The sequence below is a fragment of the Danio rerio genome, chromosome 5 (genome assembly GCF_049306965.1).
Source record: "Danio rerio strain Tuebingen ecotype United States chromosome 5, GRCz12tu, whole genome shotgun sequence".
In the NCBI taxonomy this organism is placed as follows: domain Eukaryota; kingdom Metazoa; phylum Chordata; class Actinopteri; order Cypriniformes; family Danionidae; genus Danio; species Danio rerio.
Genome location: NC_133180.1, coordinates 60,820,095 through 60,839,805, shown reverse-complemented (window position 1 = coordinate 60,839,805; position 19,711 = coordinate 60,820,095). Strand labels below are relative to the sequence as shown.

The window sequence follows — 19,711 nt, the reverse complement described above, 5'->3', positions numbered from 1 at the left end:
TTGAATGAGTAATGGACGGAAGAGAAGAACCATTAAGAGCATGAACAGATATAGGTTGGGAGAGAGAAATCACAGGAAGTCTGAGTTTTTTTACTAAAGCAGAGTCAATAAAATTTCCCTCCGCCCCAGAGTCAATAATTGCTTGAGTACTAAAATTGCCAGATGACCACTCCAACATAACATTCAAAAGAGTAGCTGCAAGGGAAGATTTGTTCAAAGATACTCCACCCGTCAGTAAACTCTTTTCTACTGACGGGCTCTGGCTTTTACCCTCAATCGCGATGTGATCAACACCACCGCTGTGAAACACCAGGTCCTCGCTGCGGCGTCTGCGCTTTTCCTCCAGCGACAGCCTAGAGTGGCCCATCTGCATGCCTTCGGGATCCGCGAGGGGCGTGGCCTCCTGCCCCGGAACTACCGTGACAGCCGGAAAAGGTGATCTCACCAGAGCGTGCGTGCGTCGCGTGTTTCTCTCCCTGAGCTGAAGACGAGAATCCACACGAATGGCCAGATCAATGAGTTCGTCGAGGGTTTTAGGAAGATCCAGGGTGAATATTTTATCCTTTATCTGGTCTGCCAGCCCATGGAGAAAGACGTCCCACTGCGCCTGCGCGTTCCATTCGCTCTCGGCCGCCAGGGTGCGGAACTCAATGGAGTAGTCAGCGACACTCCGTTGCCCCTGCTGCAACTCTGTTAGCGCCCGTGCCACCTCTCTGCCCGCCAAACCTCGATCGAATACCTTTTTAAGCTCTGTCGAAAAGGTGTCAAATGAAGAGCAGCATGGGAGTTTCCTCTCCCACACAGCAGTTCCCCACTGCGCCGCTCTCCCGGTGAGAAGCGTGATGACAAACGCCACTTTCGATTCCTCCGTGGAAAACGAGGAAGGCTGCAGGGAAAAGTACAATGAGCACTTCGCTAAAAAGGCTCAACAAAACTCAGGCTCTCCGGAGTAGAACGCTGGAGGTGGAAGGCGAGGCTCGGAAAATCCAGCTGTTCGCTCAGGAACCGGCATAGATGGACTAAGGTTAGCTGCAACAGGCTGCTGAAGACCGACAGCATGAAGACGTTGCAACCGTGTTGTGAGATCAGAGATCTGAGTGACCAGCGCCTGGACAGCGCGACTGATGGTGACCATCTGATCATCATGTCTGTTCATGCGTGTGGTAGCGTGTGCAACAACTTCAGCCAGGCCGGAGATACTCGCTGGATCCATGTTTGATCAGTCCGTTCTGTCACGAATCAAGACAAGGAGGATCCAAATGCGAGTGTTTTAATGAACAGAGGACACACGAAAGTTCAAACAAAAGAGAGCCACTGACCACAACGATGACATCAAACAGACAGCGGATGATACTGGGAGACAACAGTCAGGAACAAGGACAAACAAGGACAACAACGGACTGATAACCAGCACATACCACAGGAGGAATTTTATAGCCAGCCAAATGAGGTTCAGCTGGAGGATGATAAGTCAGCTGATGACATCAGCTGATCCTAGCACGCTGTCAACACAAAAGGTAAACAAACACACACCCTCACACATGACAACACACAAGGCATGATACATAACATACAGGAGGAACACACAGATCCATAAACCGTGACAAACTGACCCAGCTGGGACTCGAACCAGCAACCTTTATGCTGTGAGGTGACAGTCTGAGCCACTGTGCTGCCCCAGTGAAGTTAATAATAACTTCCGGATATTTAACAGTTTGATTTTGTAATGATAATATATGTTTACATTTATTGCAATATGTATGTTAATATTTATTCACAATGTAATTTATTTTCTAGGTCATTAATAATAATGTTAAATGTTATATTAATGTTATAATATAATATAATAAATAATTATAGTAATGTTAAATTATAAATAATACAATTTTTTTTTATTATGTTATAATGTTTTTTATAGTTTATTTTGATATATAATGATAAGTCTCAAAGTTTGTCTTTTTATTATAGACAAACTTGTTGTATGGGTAACACTTTACAATAAGGTTGTATGTGTGAGTTAATGTATTTACTACCATAAACAATACATTTATTACAGTATTTATTCATCTTTGCTAATGTTGGTAAATGGTAAAAAAGTTGTTCATTGTTTATTTATGTTAACTCACAATGTATTATCTAATGTTAACAAGCATGACTTTGGATTTTATTAATGCATTAGTGAATGCTGTACCTTAATTTTGCTGTACAGGTATTGTTCATATTAGTTAAACCATTAACATTAACTAATGAAACTACTTTAAAGTGTAACTGTTGTATGTATGTTATATTTGTAAGTAGTTTATATGTATTTTATATTTATTTTGTTATATTTGTCAACGTATGTGTTTTTGAAATATTTCACCATAATCTAAGTGTTTAACGTATGTTCGTTATGCAGTATTGTGAATAAATTATATAATGATTAAGTATTTTGTACTTTATTTCATAGTTGGACATTAATATTGAATACAATTGTACAGGCTATAAAACATCGTTTTACCATCGTTTTACCCTCATTTACCATTGTTTTACCATCGTTTTTTCATTGTTTACCATTGTTTTACCATCGTTTAATCATTGTTTTACCATCTGTACACCCCTGTTTGATAAAAAAAAACAATGTAAAACGATGGTAAAACAATGGTAAACGATTGTTTTACCATCGTTTTACAATGGTAAAACGATCGTTTTACCATTGTTTTACTGTCGTTTTACAAAACGATCGTTTTACCATACCCTCGTTTTACAATGGTAAAACGATTGTTTTAATATTGTTTTACCCTCGTTTTACCATTGTTTTACCATCGTTTTACAATGGTAAAACGTTTTATCATTGTTTTACCATCGTTTTACCATCGTTTTACAATGGTAAAACGATCATTTTGCTTTTGTGGTACCATTGTTTTATCAACGTTTTACCATTGTTTTACCATCGTTTTACAGTGGTAAAACAATATTGTTGTACCATTGTTTTACCTTTGTTTTACCATTGTACTGTTCTCTTTATATGTTTGCTTTCTTGCATGATAAGCCAAACTCCCTAGATAGCATACAGTTCTGGGCCACATCTGGGCCAACTAAGGCACATATGGCTCACTTCTGGCAATGGCAGGAGACATATGGGCCAGATGTGGCCCGTATGTGTCACACCGGGTGTAGTGTGAGTTGTGGCCTGCTGTATGTGGGCCAGATGTGGCCCGTGTGTGACACCCCGGGTGTAGTGTGAGAAGTGGCCTGCCGTATGTGGGCCAGATGTGGCCCGTGTGTGACACCCCGGGTTCAAAAGCCAGGATATGAGCTTCTTGCTCCTAATTGTGTATTGACACAAACTTAGTAGCCATTGAATCGAGAAAAACTACAAATGAAATGAAATATAGAATATTAATTATAAATGTTACAAGTTATCAATTCAAAACACAAAATGTACCACAATTATCTTCTATTGTACATTTAACTTAACATTATACTACAGATATAAACTAAAACAGATTAAACTTTCAGAAAAACTTTCAGCCAATGCTTTCAGCAGAATTTAGAAGAGGACAAACTTCACGTGCTTTCTGCCCCTCCGTTGCTTTCAGTTTCTCTAAAGCACGAAACTGCCGGAAATGCGCCAAAATAAAAGTCATACAGACTTGTAAACAATAGCGAAAGGAAAAGGAAAATTTTTGTTGTTAATTCCATTGTATACTGTTTTATGTATAACTCTGTACACCCCTGTTTGATAAAAAAAAACAATGTAAAACAATGGTAAAACAATGGTAAACGATTGTTTTACCATCGTTTTACAATGGTAAAACGATCGTTTTACCATTGTTTTACTGTCGTTTTACAAAACGATCGTTTTACCATACCCTCGTTTTACAATGGTAAAACGATTGTTTTAATATTGTTTTACCCTCGTTTTACCATTGTTTTACCATCGTTTTACAATGGTAAAACGTTTTATCATTGTTTTACCATCGTTTTACCATCGTTTTACAATGGTAAAACGATCATTTTGCTTTTGTGGTACCATTGTTTTATCAACGTTTTACCATTGTTTTACCATCGTTTTACAGTGGTAAAACAATATTGTTGTACCATTGTTTTACCTTTGTTTTACCATTGTACTGTTCTCTTTATATGTTTGCTTTCTTGCATGATAAGCCAAACTCCCTAGATAGCATACAGTTCTGGGCCACATCTGGGCCAACTAAGGCACATATGGCTCACTTCTGGCAATGGCAGGAGACATATGGGCCAGATGTGGCCCGTATGTGTCACACCGGGTGTAGTGTGAGTTGTGGCCTGCTGTATGTGGGCCAGATGTGGCCCGTGTGTGACACCCCGGGTGTAGTGTGAGAAGTGGCCTGCCGTATGTGGGCCAGATGTGGCCCGTGTGTGACACCCCGGGTTCAAAAGCCAGGATATGAGCTTCTTGCTCCTAATTGTGTATTGACACAAACTTAGTAGCCATTGAATCGAGAAAAACTACAAATGAAATGAAATATAGAATATTAATTATAAATGTTACAAGTTATCAATTCAAAACACAAAATGTACCACAATTATCTTCTATTGTACATTTAACTTAACATTATACTACAGATATAAACTAAAACAGATTAAACTTTCAGAAAAACTTTCAGCCAATGCTTTCAGCAGAATTTAGAAGAGGACAAACTTCACGTGCTTTCTGCCCCTCCGTTGCTTTCAGTTTCTCTAAAGCACGAAACTGCCGGAAATGCGCCAAAATAAAAGTCATACAGACTTGTAAACAATAGCGAAAGGAAAAGGAAAATTTTTGTTGTTAATTCCATTGTATACTGTTTTATGTATAACTCTGTACACCCCTGTTTGATAAAAAAAAACAATGTAAAACAATGGTAAAACAATGGTAAACGATTGTTTTACCATCGTTTTACAATGGTAAAACGATCGTTTTACCATTGTTTTACTGTCGTTTTACAAAACGATCGTTTTACCATACCCTCGTTTTACAATGGTAAAACGATTGTTTTAATATTGTTTTACCCTCGTTTTACCATTGTTTTACCATCGTTTTACAATGGTAAAACGTTTTATCATTGTTTTACCATCGTTTTACCATCGTTTTACAATGGTAAAACGATCATTTTGCTTTTGTGGTACCATTGTTTTATCAACGTTTTACCATTGTTTTACCATCGTTTTACAGTGGTAAAACAATATTGTTGTACCATTGTTTTACCTTTGTTTTACCATTGTACTGTTCTCTTTATATGTTTGCTTTCTTGCATGATAAGCCAAACTCCCTAGATAGCATACAGTTCTGGGCCACATCTGGGCCAACTAAGGCACATATGGCTCACTTCTGGCAATGGCAGGAGACATATGGGCCAGATGTGGCCCGTATGTGTCACACCGGGTGTAGTGTGAGTTGTGGCCTGCTGTATGTGGGCCAGATGTGGCCCGTGTGTGACACCCCGGGTGTAGTGTGAGAAGTGGCCTGCCGTATGTGGGCCAGATGTGGCCCGTGTGTGACACCCCGAGTTCAAAAGCCAGGATATGAGCTTCTTGCTCCTAATTGTGTATTGACACAAACTTAGTAGCCATTGAATCGAGAAAAACTACAAATGAAATGAAATATAGAATATTAATTATAAATGTTACAAGTTATCAATTCAAAACACAAAATGTACCACAATTATCTTCTATTGTACATTTAACTTAACATTATACTACAGATATAAACTAAAACAGATTAAACATTCAGAAAAACTTTCAGCCAATGCTTTCAGCAGAATTTAGAAGAGGACAGAAACTTCAGGTGCTTGCTGCCCCTCCGTTGCTTTCAGTTTCTCTAAAGCACGAAACTGCCGGAAATGTGCCAAAATAAAAGTCATAAAGACTTGTAAACAATAGCGAAAGGAAAAGGAAACTTATACTAATTTTTGTTGTTAATTCCATTGTATACTGTTTTATGTATAAGTCTGTACACCCCTGTTTGATAAAAAAAAAAAGTTTACCATTGTTTTACCCTAGTTTTACAATGGTAAAACGATTGTTTTAGCATTGTTTTACCCTCGTTTTACCATTGTTTTACCATCGTTTTACAATGGCAAAACGATCGTTTTACTATTGTTTTACCATCGTTTTACCATTGTTTTACCCTCGTTTTACCATTGTTTTACCATCGTTTTGAACCAAGAAAAACTACAAATGAAATGAAAGAAATATAGAATATTAATTATAAATGTTACAAGTTATCAATTCAAAACACAAAATGTACCACAAGTATCTTCGATTGTACATTTAACTTAACGTTATACTACAAATATAAACTAAAACAGATTAAACATTCAGAAAAACTTTCAGCCAATGCTTTCAGCAGAATCTAGAAGAGGACACACTTCACGTGCTTTCTGCTCCTCTGTTACTTTCTCTAAAGCACGAAGCTGCCGGAAATGCGCCAAAATAAAGACTTGTAAACTATAGCAAAAGGAAAAGGAAATATACTAATTTTTGTTGTAAATTCCATTGTATACTGTTTTATGTATAACTCTGTACACCCCTGTTTGATAAAAAAAAACAAACAAACAAAAAAACAATGTAAAATGATGGTAAAACGGTGGTAAAACAAAGGTAAAACGATCCTTTTACCATTGTTTTACCATCGTTTTACAATGGTAAAACGATCGTTTTATCATTGTTTTACAATGGTAAAACGATTGTTTTACCATTGTTTTACCATCATTTTACAATGGTAAAACGATCGTTTTACCATCGTTTTACCATTGTTTTACCCTCGTTTTACCATTGTTTTACCGTAGTTTTACAATGGTAAAACGATTGTTTTACTATTGTTTTACCATTGTTTTACCATCGTTTTACCATTGTTTTACTATCGTTTTACAATGTTAAAACGATCCTTTTACGATCCCGTTTGTATGGTATATCATCATTCGTTAATAATAATATAATTAGCAAAATAATAATTTGAATAATAAAAAAAAAATGTAATGTAGGGTAAATTTAGTTGCAACATACAAGAAGGAATAGATTAATTCAAATAATTCAATCTTGATTGTTTCCTAGATTAAAATAAAGGCATTAGAAGATGCAAGCGGAAGATGGAATGACTGTGTATTGAAATATTTTTTTACTCAAAAAAATATTTTTATGTATTTTAAATGTGGTACCAGAAAGGCCAAACTTATGTGGGCCACAGATCAGTTTTGAACATCTGGGCCAAATACTACATTTGACATCTGGCCCATGTCTTGTCTGCCGCCTTCAAGACGGTGCCACCTCTGCCAAACCTGGGCCCTGTTTGGCCCACATGCTGTATGCCAGTGCCGGATGAATGCCTGATGTGCCAGATTTGTGCCAAATCTGGGCCAGAATTCTTTGCTACCTGGGAAGAGAGGTTACACAGGTAAGAAAAGTCAGAAGTGAGATACAAAGTTTACAAAACATAACACATTAGTTTTGTGCTGGTTCAGGATTTGATGAGATCATTTTCTTTCTGTCGGAACAGCCTCGTGGGGTGTGTGTGTGTGTGTGTTTGTGTGTGTGTATTTGGGCAGGAATGTCTTTGAAGGTCCCTGCTTATCTCTCCAGTCCCCCTGGACAACTTAAGCTGTCACGAAAATCCAGGCTTCTTGGAGCCAGGAGTCGTAAAACCTATGCGAAATACTCAAATCAAATAGTAAATATCAAATACTAAAATCAATAAGTATATTTATCTTTAGACTGTACGCTACAGATGTTTCTTTTCCGGACAGAGCGCCTGTGTGATATATTCTGCAGCCCATTGGTTCTTTTCTTTATTGACATTGGACTGACCCAATCACAATCTTCCATGTTGGGCTCTGTGTAACGTAGGTGTGTATTCATTAGAATATGCAAGAGTCACGCCTGTTTCTCACGCGCGGGTCCGCCCCGCGGGAGAGCAGCAGCGGGGCACAGATCAATATATTCCTGTCTATTCTATCTAGTTACCTATCTGTCCTTTTACATATCCTTTTTTAAAAAACTTTTAATCTGCACCATGGCGCGGTTTTTGCGTTTTTTTTTACATTTATTTTTGTAGTTCTGCCCAAACAAATATTTGTTGCATTTTTTAATTGTTTAAGTTCATTTGATTGACAATGTAAAAGCTGTTAGCTACGTTTGATGTTTTATTGTTGAGTTAAACATGTTTTTAAGGGTCTCTGATACATTGCTTTTATTATTTATCTTTATTTTATTAATCAACATTAACTGTGTGCGTCAGCAGGCAGTTTTTGTTATGCTCATTATTTTCTAGGCCCCCTCAAAACACACAGGCACCCACATTTCCAGTGTGGATTTTAATTTTATTTTAATAATAAATAAAAAAATTTAGTTTTTTAATTTGTCAGCTCTCGTTATTTTCTTTATATGGCTTTTGTGCTTTTATAGAATGGGAGTGGGTAAACCTATTCAAGGGCATGCACAGATTTGCAATACTTTATTATTATTAATATAATTTTCCATATTTGCAATATCTGTATTTTGGCATTTTTTTGCAGTCCACTTAGAATCCAATATGGAAATCAATGTTGTAACATGAAATTAGCTCATTTTATGAATATTAATAATCAACAATAACGGTTTATTCTTAATTATTAATATTCCGGCTTAAGCTTCAGTCAGTTTGGTCAAACAAACATATGATTGTAAATGATCATGCTCGCGCAACCGAGCGGATTCCCAGATTATGAATATTAATTATCAACAATAACGAATTATTATTAATCATTAATATTCCGGATCAATTTATTGTTAATTTGACCAAACGAACACAAGCAGAGCCGCCGCTCTTCCGAGCGGACACTGTAATTTATTCATTTAGAAAAAGGGAATTTAATTGCTACTTCTTGTGAAGTAGATTAATCATTCAAAAGTTTTAAACAACTTATAATAGCTAGGCAGGGGAATCTGTATTTCAGTGACATTTTCTCGTGAGGCAAACAATACCATTCATTTGATTATAATGGAATTTATTGACTAGTCAGACGTAACGAACAAACAAACGCACAAACATACATTTAACACAGAACAAAGGTAAACCACGCAGAGATATCGGGTCTATAGAACGTGTAACAACAAAGAGGAATAGTAAAGCGAGGAGATAGAGATTTCAGATAAAGGAGTGACAAAACTTTCAGTTCCACCCGCACCATTAAGGACCACCAAGGTAATAAAAAAACACCTTTTTGATAAAAAGGGGCACAGCTTAATCGCATAACTAAAATCACCTGGGTTTTCATGTCTGGAGGTCTCTCTTATGCGTCTCTTTTCCGTCGTAATGAAAACTACTCTTGATGTCCTTTGATGCGTGAAGTTTGTAATGCAGTTCGGACGAACACGATCGCAAACTTTAAACTGAGTTACTTTTGCCGGAAAATAAAGAAAGCGTGGCGGGAAAGTCCATGCGGCTGTGAAGAGCCGTGTGGCCCTTAAAGGGACCACCGTCAATGATGTTCCTTTTTTTGGGACGTTCTCTTTCTGCCCAGATGTTTGGGGGGAAGTGTGCTTATACCTGCGGGTCACGTGACAACCCGTACAGCATTCTGACCAATGATTTCAGGGGAAAGTTTGCGCGCGAACCTTCCTTTGTCTCTGGGCTGCGCGTATGCAAATTTGAGCGCCCGCCTAAAGCATGCCGACAGGCATTTAATACAGGGCTTTAAAGAATAAAGCAATGCGAGTTATGGTCTCGATCTATGCATCATGTGTTATAAAATGTCGAGGGCATTCTATTGACACCAAACACTCTACAAGTACATCACATTAAAGGTACATTAACATAATTCCCATATCTTTACATCATTGATGCTTTTAAAAAGGCCTGAATGGAACATGCATACAGAATAAAGAGAGGTTACACCGGTAAGAAAAGTCAGAAATGAGATACAAAGTTTACAAAACATAACACATTGGTTTTGTGCTGGTTCTGGATTTGATGAGTTCATTTTCTTTCTGTCGGAACAGCCTCGTGGGGGTGTATGTGTGTGTGTGAGGGTATTTCGAAAGGAATGTCTTTGAAGTTTTCCTGCTTATCTATCCAGGCCCCCTGAACAACTTAAGCTGTCACGAAAATCCAGACTTCTTGGAGCCAGGAGTCGTAAAACCGTTCTGTCGGACCGTGATAAAATCAATAAGAAATTTTATCTGTGGACTGTACGCTACATATATCCCCCCTTTGCAACGAAGAAGGTTCGGAGAAAACCTTGTTGGTTGAAATCTAACTTGACGTACAGGATGGGTTGGAGGTGAGTTTCCTTCGACCTCCGTTGCTGGGTCGACGAGTCGTGGCTTAGACTCAAGCAGTTTTGACTTAGCTTCTTCATGCTCTTTCCCCCCTTTCCTGGTTTCACGCAGGAAAGCTTTGAGGAGGAGGTCAGGGGTGCACTTGTCCACTGGTGCTTGCATCTTATTGAATGGCGAGGCCCTTGTTAAGGTGTGCTTCCCTGTTGTCAGGAGGCACGGAGTGGTAGTTGTTCCGCAGTTTTCCAGAGATGAGTGATAGAGGAGTATAGTTGTGAGGTTGCAGTGGTCTTCTGGTGAGACTGAGGTACAGGATCGTGGCTGTATCCTGTGTAGAGAAGGAAGAGAGAGAGAGAGAGAGGGAACAGGGGAGAGAGTAGGTGGAGTCTGTGATGACTGTGCTTGGCTGGGCATTCCACTGTGACACCGGTTGCAGGGTCTCTACCCCCTTTCCTGGCTTGTGACCCAGTGTTTGTTACTCTGGTTGTGATACGTAGGTTTGAGGGTTGGCTGCTGTGTAGCTGAGCGTATACCACCAGGAGTCTTTGCCCTTCCTGTGTGATGTTGGTAGTGCAGGGTGGGTGCCTCTGTCCAAGTTGTTTACATCATCAGAAGATATGCCATGGTCTGGGCTGTGTCGTCGGTGCTGAGAGACACTCTACCCATTTGGTGTACTGGCATATGAGTTCAAAGGGAAGAGAAAGCGAAGGAGAGAAAAACACACAAAAAAAAAAAATTGTTGCTCCTTGTGAGCCCATGGAAGTGTCCCGCCCGATCCATCTGGGTGTCTGATCATGAGAGGATGGTTTCTCTGTTGCTGTGGTGCTCGGTGAATCAGCGCTCTGGGCATGTTTTGCTGTGTGCAGGGTCAGTACATTAGCATTACCCCCCTCTGGCTCTGAGGCAGCACGAACTGTGGTGTCGTGGGGTCTTCAGGGACAACCCAAAAAGGATTCACACGCACCTGTTTTTTTTTTTAAGATGTAGGAGGTGTTGAGTGACATCTGTGTTGAGGCTGAGGTCAGACAGAAGGATCGGGTGGTAGGTGGGGTGAGTGGTGGAAAACCAACAAAACAAGAGACAAAGTAAAAGTAAAAAATAAAACTGGTCTGACGTGAGGAGTCAGATGCCTACGTGGTCGCAATGTCGTTTGCGACATTTGTCGGGCTGGTGAGATTTGATGTGGCAGCTAGGCTAGGCAGGGTTGTTGGCTGCCAGTTACAGCTGCCAGATCTCGGGGTTTTGGTTGGGTGGTGACCATGGTCCACCGTGTGATGCACCTTCTTGGTAAGGGCATCGGTCCAGTCATTCAGGTCCTTGTCAGTGCCTGAAAGTTTGAACTGTTCTTATCTTCTTCTGTAGACGACCATGATGTGGTTGTCAGTGTTGTGGTCGCCTACTTGGGAAGAAGAAAAAGTGTTGACGTTTCACGGGCTTGTGGTGGGCAGTTCTGAAGCCTTTTGTTTCCCCCTGGGAGGTGGAACGTGAAACAGAGTCTAGCAAGTTGGAGTCTGCAGCTAAGTGCACTCTGATGTCATGGGCTGCTGTGCTTTGAAGGGTTACAATGGTGGCTGCCATTTCTGCATACTGCGATGTTTGTGGGAGCATCCATCGACACAGGTTGTGGGCATACCTTGGCACGCATTCTCATCCCAGTACTTGGGAGTACTAGAATGACAGGTTGGCAGAGGTGGCTGGGGTTCCTCCTCTACAGCGTTGCCAATTGTCTGTCAGTTGTACAGTCTTGGTAAACAGCTATGCTGTTACCCAGCGTGGATTTGTGGCTTAAGGTGTAACAAGTGTCAATACAGTGGCCCTAGGGGGCTATCGGCCGCATGGCCGTACTGGCGTTAGTCTTTATGCCATCCCAGATGTGCTGACTGTTCAGTAACATGACAGGTTGGTGGCAGGTGTCTATGATGGCTTCTGTGCTCCAAAGAAGTCGGAGAATAGCTGTTGAAATGGCACCCACCGTGCAGAGCGATGTTTTTACACAGTCTTAGTATTTGCCTTCTGGCGCAAGGAGTGTCTTACTTGCATATGCCCAGACGTTGTCTCACTTCAATCGTGGCCAGCTGTTGACCTTCCGTCAAACAGAAGGACAGCCCTTTTGACAGGGTGGTCACGGGTTGAGAAGTCTTTGAACAGTTCTTAATGACGTGTCCGGAGTAGTTGCACCCACTTAGGGAGCCGCTCAGTTCGGAGACCTTGCTAGGCGGTAGTCTTTGCGCTAGCCACAGTCAACTGTTGCAGGCCATGGTCTATCTCCTTTGAGTGGCCAGACACGGTGGTACTTTCATTAAGGATGTCATCAACGTAGATGAGGTTACCTCTAACATAAGCATCGGGATATGCTTTGTTCAGGAGGGTGTTGCTTTCGGCTGGTGAGTTGGCCTAGCCGACGGGGCACCTCATGATCATTTAGTGTCTGTTGTTCAAGGTGAAAGCTAGCTTATTTGGATGTACAGGTATTGTCCAGAAGGCGGGGACCACATCAAGCGTTGAGGAGATGGTTGGTCCTTGAATTCTGGGCACTTCCTGTTCCAGTGGTGTCATTGGCCCTTGTGACAATGGCATTTGCTGATTTAGCTTTCTATGGTCAGGCACCCTTTTGACCCTGGGCTTGAGGATGGGCCAGATGGGTGCCGAGCAGGTTTTGTTGCATAGCCCGATGTCCTTTTTCCAGCATGGAATTGGATATTGCCATGTGAAGGTCAGTGGGACTTGCAGTCTAAAGAGTCTTTAGTGAGGGCACCGTGGTAGTTATACAGGATGTACTGACGTTTGTCGGTTGGCCTCATCCTGCGTGGCCTCAGCATGTCTGTTCTGTTGAGGAAAGTGCCCTGTCTTCATCCATGTTAGTGATGGGGTGACGAGTGGCTGGGCACACGGCAAGGAGTTAGTCCTCTGTGAGCTCACTTCTGCCTACCGGTTCTTTGTTTACTGGTAAGACAGACGTGAGTGTGGCGAGCTGGAATGGAACAGTATAGTCTGTGTTTTCTAAGCTCCCCTCTGGTGTCGTTGCATGTAGGGTGAGGCCACTAATTGGCCCAAGAGTTCAAAGTCATGGAACTCGTAGCTGACCAATCGTCCCAGTAGGTAGTCTTTGGGGATTTTTATGTCAGTTGCCATGCAGCTATTACACAAGACACATACTGTTCATGAGGACAGTTCAATTTAGGGTACGGCTTCCAGGTTGAGGCCCAGTTTTATGCCTTCTGTCGTTGGTTGGAAGAAACCCAATGTATGGTTTAGAGTTCGGCCTTTCTAATGGAGAGCCATATAGAGCACCTGTTTGTGTAGGCTGGCACCACAGAGTCTTGTTTGATGATGACAGAGCAGGCCTCTGGCATGGTCTGGCCTGAGTGGGGCTTCTTGAGGGTGACAGCCATCGTTGTTGGCTGTGAGAAGTGTGGGTGCCTATCACCGGTCATTAAAGGTGTCTATATATATGCCTGAAGATGTATCAGGCTATTAGCTCTGATGTAAACATCGTGCGGCAGGGCCGTGAGAGTTAAGACGGGATGGGTCAACCATCCGCCGTTCCGATTCAAGTTCAATGTGCAAATGCTGTTGGCAGTTGTCATGTGTGAGAGTTCAGCATTTGGACAGTAGTGTGTATGCTTGTGAGTTGAACACAGGTCTGGGGGTGTGTTCAGGCGGAGTGTCGCACCGTGCGAGGCTGATGGCTGCTGGGTTGTCTGCTCACAGTGCAAGTACAATGTCATTCACAGTCCGGTTATTCAACATTAAGCCCTTTGAGGTCTGGGGCAGCAAGCGTTGGGGTTGCTAGCTAGTTTGAAGGCTGCAGAGTAGCGACCTTGACCCCCTCTATGTTGTTGAGTTTGGGTTCTCGCGGGTTCCAGCAGTTTCCCGCGACCTCGGTGACCTGACAATCTGTTGGGGTTGACCTGACGGCTGTGAGAGAGTTCTCGCACTTGGGCCCAGATTTTAAAGGGGTTCAAAGTTCGAAAGAGCGGATTTTTACCATTCAGCAGCAGGTATGTGCCCATTGGCGACGGGTACACGGGGTGCACTGCAGTCATGGGGACAGTCGTTACTTGAATGGGAGCGATGTATGTGAGTTGAACCTCAGTTTGGCTGTATGATTTGCACCATCAGCCTGCCTGGTTGGCAATTAAGTGTTCGTTTTAGTCTCTGAGCTCTTGCTTTGAGTTACTCAAACAGGAAAGATGACATTAATGTGAGGTCTGCTCCCGTGCTGACGCACGTTTTTCATCTTTCTTTCATCTCCACGGTTACAGCCAAGTAGCGCGTTGTTGCCACGCCATTTTGTTCAGGTTTCCCAAGAGTTGAAGTGCAGGGGCCTGAGCAGTTGTTCGTAGGCAGGTGTGGCTGGTTGGTGGGCTGTGGCTCGGGAGGTAAACAGACAACCAGACCAGTGTTTCCTGGTACCTGAGGTTGCAAGCATGGTGGCACTGGCTGCTTCTTGGGGGAAGCATGATGCTGCAGTTAGGTACACAGTCTTTAGCTTGTGTTGGACTCGCAGTACTCTGCGGGGGTGGAGCAGAAAGCAGGTGTTCAGGGGGGTAAATGGTTTTGGACCCCCCCTCTAGTCATAAGGAGTCTGGCTTGACTTCCTGTAGGGCCCCTTCAAGCTTTTTAGCAGTTCTGCTGCTCATGACGCCACTGTGTCGTTGTTTGGTGTCAGGTTTTCACCTTTGGCTTTCTCTGGCGTGTAACTAGCTGGATGCTGGTTGCTTGAGCTCCTAGCTGCTGCAGGTTGTTCATTCCTTGGTTGCTGTTAGGCTCCTTTTGGGCTGCTTGTGGAGAGTGGCTTGTCCAAGTGTGTCTCTGAGCATCCTGTCTGGTGTTGGGACATGCGCCTTCCTGGCGGTGCTGTCCTCTGCTGGCGGAGAAAGGCTTTAACTCACTGTTGGAAGTCTTGCGGCTGGGAAACAGTAGCGTGCCTTTTAAAGTCGGCTCCAGATGAGACTCTGAGACAGGGTAGCTTGTAGGTGTTTGACAGTCTTTCAAAGCAGTCTTTGTTTTGACCAGATTTTATGAGCTAAACTCTGCCGCTGTTGGGTGGTCAGGGCGTGGGGGCAGGGCATTGCCCGTGTGCGGACTCACCACAGAAAGCAGACTTTTGAGAGAGAGAGGATCTGGAAGGTGAACTCCTCCGTCCGTGGCTCATTTCCTGTCTCGAAGTAGGGTTGGTGTAGTCGACTGCAGTATGCTTCTGAGGTCTCGTGGCTGTTCTGAGACCCATGGCGACAATCAGTCCTTGCTCTGACACAGGGTCAGGTAAAACACTCTTGTAAGAGCTTTGCATCGCTCGTAATCTGCTTTGATGGCACGGGGCTGTTGATTCAGGAAACTTCTTGCCTCACGGCTCGAAGTAATTCTTAGCAGATACAGTTTGTCACAGAGAGTGGCACTTGGCCTCTGTGTAAAGGTGTAAAAGTCAATGTCTTAGAATTAGGGGTGCGTGTCGTCGCCTCCAGCAGGGTTTGGGGTGAAAGTTGGCATTTCCCTGGCCAGCTGGTTCAAGTCTTTGGCTGACAGATGGTGTCTGTCATGGGGGACCCCTTTGGAGGGAGTCCTGGCCCTGTGCTGCTGACAGGCGTTGCTGGAATGCTGGCTGGCGGGGCAGCATGAGTTGGATGAACCCCCCTCTGCTGGTCTATCCAGTCTTGGCTTTTGGGGCTGACTGTGGCACTTCCCTTTTCAGGTAGTCACATGGGTTGTAGGAATGTGACAGTTCTGGGTGAACTCTGTCAAGTTCATGCACAAAAGTCTCTTCGTTGGGTTCCGTGTTGGAATTTTGCTCGGGCCCTCAGCCGTTGACTTTAGAGGCTTTGACCCGAGCTTCACTGTCTTTAGTTCTGCTCTTTACAATAGTGTTTCAGCTTGTAGCTTTACACTCAGTTCATCTTTGGCTTTCTCCTCTCGTTGCTCCTTGTGTGCGTTGTCCGCTTGTAGCTCCATCGGGGCGCGTGTAGTCCGTCCATTTGCTCCAGAAGTTCGGCGTCCTTTTCCCTCGTCGTCTTGCAGGCGTCCTGGGCTCGATGCTCCAGCTGGTTGAGACCCTTTCCTATGGGTCTGGCCGGTGCAAGGATGAGGTGTGTCAGGGCCCTGGAGAGTTGAGTCTGGGCTTGGCTGTCATGGCTCCGAGCTAGGTCGTTCGCCCTCAGCGGATTAATGCAGACGTCCAGCTGTTCTCTGCTTGGCCGCTGCAGCTCCATGGCGTCGTTGGGCAGGAGGTTGTGGGTTAAGCACTTAACCAGGCCTCCAGTTGGTCCCAGTGAGCAGCGGGCTGGGCGCACTTGACATGCTGGTCTGTTGGGTGAGACAGAGATCACAAGGGAGAGAGAGAGAGACCCACATGGCCAAATCGAGTGGATGTTAGCATTGTGCTATATTATTAGTCTGACAGGGTTGTCAGCTAGGGGGTATGTGCCGGCTAGACGTTGGTCCTTCTAAGGATCCACTGGGGGCCAGACAATTCAGATGTCGAATTTGGGTGGCTAGATAACAGTTGATATCTACGTACTGGCCTCAAGGCTTTTAGTCATGCGCCAGGCTGTGCAAATTATCAATCAATTATTTAAATCACCCTGGTGGTTCTCAATGGCGTGGTCTCTGAGCAGGTCAAAGTAACTAAAAATAATTAAGTAAATAAAAATAACAGTAACCCAAGAACAAAAATGAATAATACTAACGATAAGTTAGACAAAAAGGCACCTCGCTCGGATGAACGAGTGTACAGGGAAAGAAAAATGAAAGAAAATACTAATATGGATATCAGTAAATATGAATAGAAATAAAACTGAAAGACAGACAAGGAAGAGAAACGAGGGAGAGAGAGATAGAGAGAGAGAGAGAATAGCAAAACCTATGGGCATGTCTAAAATGTTCGTTTTATAGTCCTGTAGTGGGCTAGGTTTAGACTAGGTTTTACATGCTATTTACACTTGGTGGTGAGTGAAAGGCAATCAGATCGTCGCAAGAAGGTCGCAAGAGCGTGCTATCTGGTTAGACTTTCCCCAACTCCTACTGCAGTCGCTATCAGATCACTTGCCTATAATGTAACTCGGTTGTGAACTCACACAGCGTAGGCTTTTAGCACAATACGTAGCACTCAAGAAAGTCACTGACCGCCTGGCATGATTCAAAATTGGGTTTTGCCTGATGATTCCGGTGCCGCACTAGGCCTGTAGAATGAGGTGGCCAATCTCACTCAGGCGGGCACGTGTGTAGAATCATGACAGGGTAATTAACCAAGATTGATCGTATGCCAGTTGACACGGACGGTGCTTCTTGGAGTACGATTGCTGATGCCACTGTAATCCACACAAGCCGGAGTGACAAAACGCCAAGGTATCTAACGCATCCTTCAGCAGGGGTCAGTTATGTCAGACAGATGAACCCAATCTTTTGATCTGCAACCTGAATAACCTGTACGCTTAACCACACAAGCAGAGGACTCAGGTCCGGATACGGGCAGTACTATGGATCTACTATTCTGGGCGAGCCAGTTGGAGTAGGAATCTTAGTATGCTGTAGTATCTGATGGATAGAGAAGGTTATCACCCTGTGATGGAGGGAGGCTAAAGGAAAATTAAAACGGCATAGAAGAATTTAAAAGAATAATCATAATAATCCCCTATAGGTAAAAGCAGTACAGGACGGCTTAGAAAAAGTAGAAAGAGTGCCTTAGTATTCAGGGGCATCTACAAACATTAATGGGTTAGCCCAAAATGTTTTGATCAGATGTGGGATCTATAGATCGATAGCTCTGAATTTAGCTTCAGACTAATACTTGCCCTAATATAGTTATACTTTCCCTATAACCTAGGAGGTGAGGGAATAAATAAGGCATGAGGAAAAGATGGAGTAAAAAAAAAAAAAAATCAAAAGGGGAGAAAAATTATGCCTATTATGATAATAATAGAGAGATTAAAGGCTATTCCCCAAATAGCAAAACCAACAAAATTAAAATTAAACATGACCTAAGTTTAGAATAAATTATTGGGAACTTGATTAAAAATCAAGTAATAACAAAATAAGCTGGACAACGGTATTAAAATGAAAAAGACAGAAGGCAGAAAATTAATTAAAAAAATTGAAAGTAACAAAATAATTCATAATACCAAAAGAAATAAAAACAGACCAATAATCTATACTTAGGTAACTAAACTATTGTTTGGATAAAATGATAACAGGGAAAATAAAATGCTTAATCGAAATTAAAACAAATTAACTCCAAACTGTTTGACCATTTCAGACCACTTGAGACACAATGGTGGGCGGAACTGATGTGAGGAGAGCAGAAGGAGACAGGGGGAGATGTTTCCGAGTTGCACTTCACATTCGGTTAGCCTTGTGCTAAAGTTTGTTAGTTACAAAATGTGAAGGGTTGGTTTGGTTAAGCATTAACGTTAGCTGGCGTTAGCCGCTAGCAAGTTGTTACGAGTTACGCTTCGCATCCGGTTAGCCTTGTGCTAACAGTTTGGTAATATTAAGACGCGAAGGGTTAATTTACTTAATGCTAGTGAAGCTAGCGAGTGGTTTTGCCCTGTGATGTAAGCCGCGTCACACACTCTGCCTCCTGAAGGCGGATCTTATGCTTTGGGGTGGTGACTACGTCATTCACGCATGCGTGCGCGCGCACGAGTTACGTGGACGAGGAGTCAATGAGCGCTCGATGAGCGGATTGATGAATGGGAGAAGCTCTCATTCATAACTTGGTATGCGGCTGACTTCACAAAGGCAAAGCGCGAACCACCAAGATTCGCATAAACGGTCATTATATATCATGTTGCCGTAACATTGATAATAATATTCGACCATTACAATTAGACAAACAAACATAAAATGCGAGACGTCTCTCGAGGCGGTGCACGTTTGTACACAGATTTGGTCCGGACGAACATAACTGAAATATGGGAATTCACATCCATATCAGATTTTGGTACCATTTAAAAACACGCTTATGATTCTGAGAATTCCTTTCGTCAGAAAGCGGTTAACAGGCAAGCTTGCAGCTCCCAAATACATTAATTTAGAACCGTCCAGCAGTTCTGAAATTAATTTCGCACGGCGGCGAAGCAAAGAGGTTAAACGTTAGGCAGCTAATCTAACAGTTTGAAACCACGGGAGAAATAGTCTAGAGGTTTTCTAGCTATAAAGGCCTTTTAAACGGACAGGTTTGGGGTTTCCAAACTGTCTTACAAGCGCTGAGAGAGGTGTCTTTTCCTCCGACAGGCACACTAATATATTTAAATGATTTGTGGAACGTGCGTCTCAGCAAAATCGATTTAAAATATATATGAACTGCAGTTTAAATTGTTACACTCTACACGGGCAGCTCTCTGCTGTGTTTAGTGAACAGAATGGCTGGAGCAGGATTTTCGTCCTCCCAGTTTTGAAGGAAAGGAAATGCTTCTCGCGGTCCTTTTTTTTCTTCTATAGCGCTTAATAAATCACA

At 42.6% G+C, this 19,711-nt stretch overlaps 1 protein-coding gene across 1 annotated transcript in view; it reads right to left on the bottom strand.

Annotated features, from left to right (window-relative positions):
- LOC141385623 (uncharacterized) overlaps positions 1–18,486 on the bottom strand; it is a 355,697-nt gene extending 337,211 nt beyond the window's left edge. The window contains exon 1 of the mRNA XM_073951501.1: positions 17,680–18,486. The gene's annotated coding sequence lies outside the window, so the exon portion shown is untranslated. The remainder of the gene's footprint in view (positions 1–17,679) is intronic.
- Between the last annotated feature and the right edge of the window lie 1,225 nt (positions 18,487–19,711).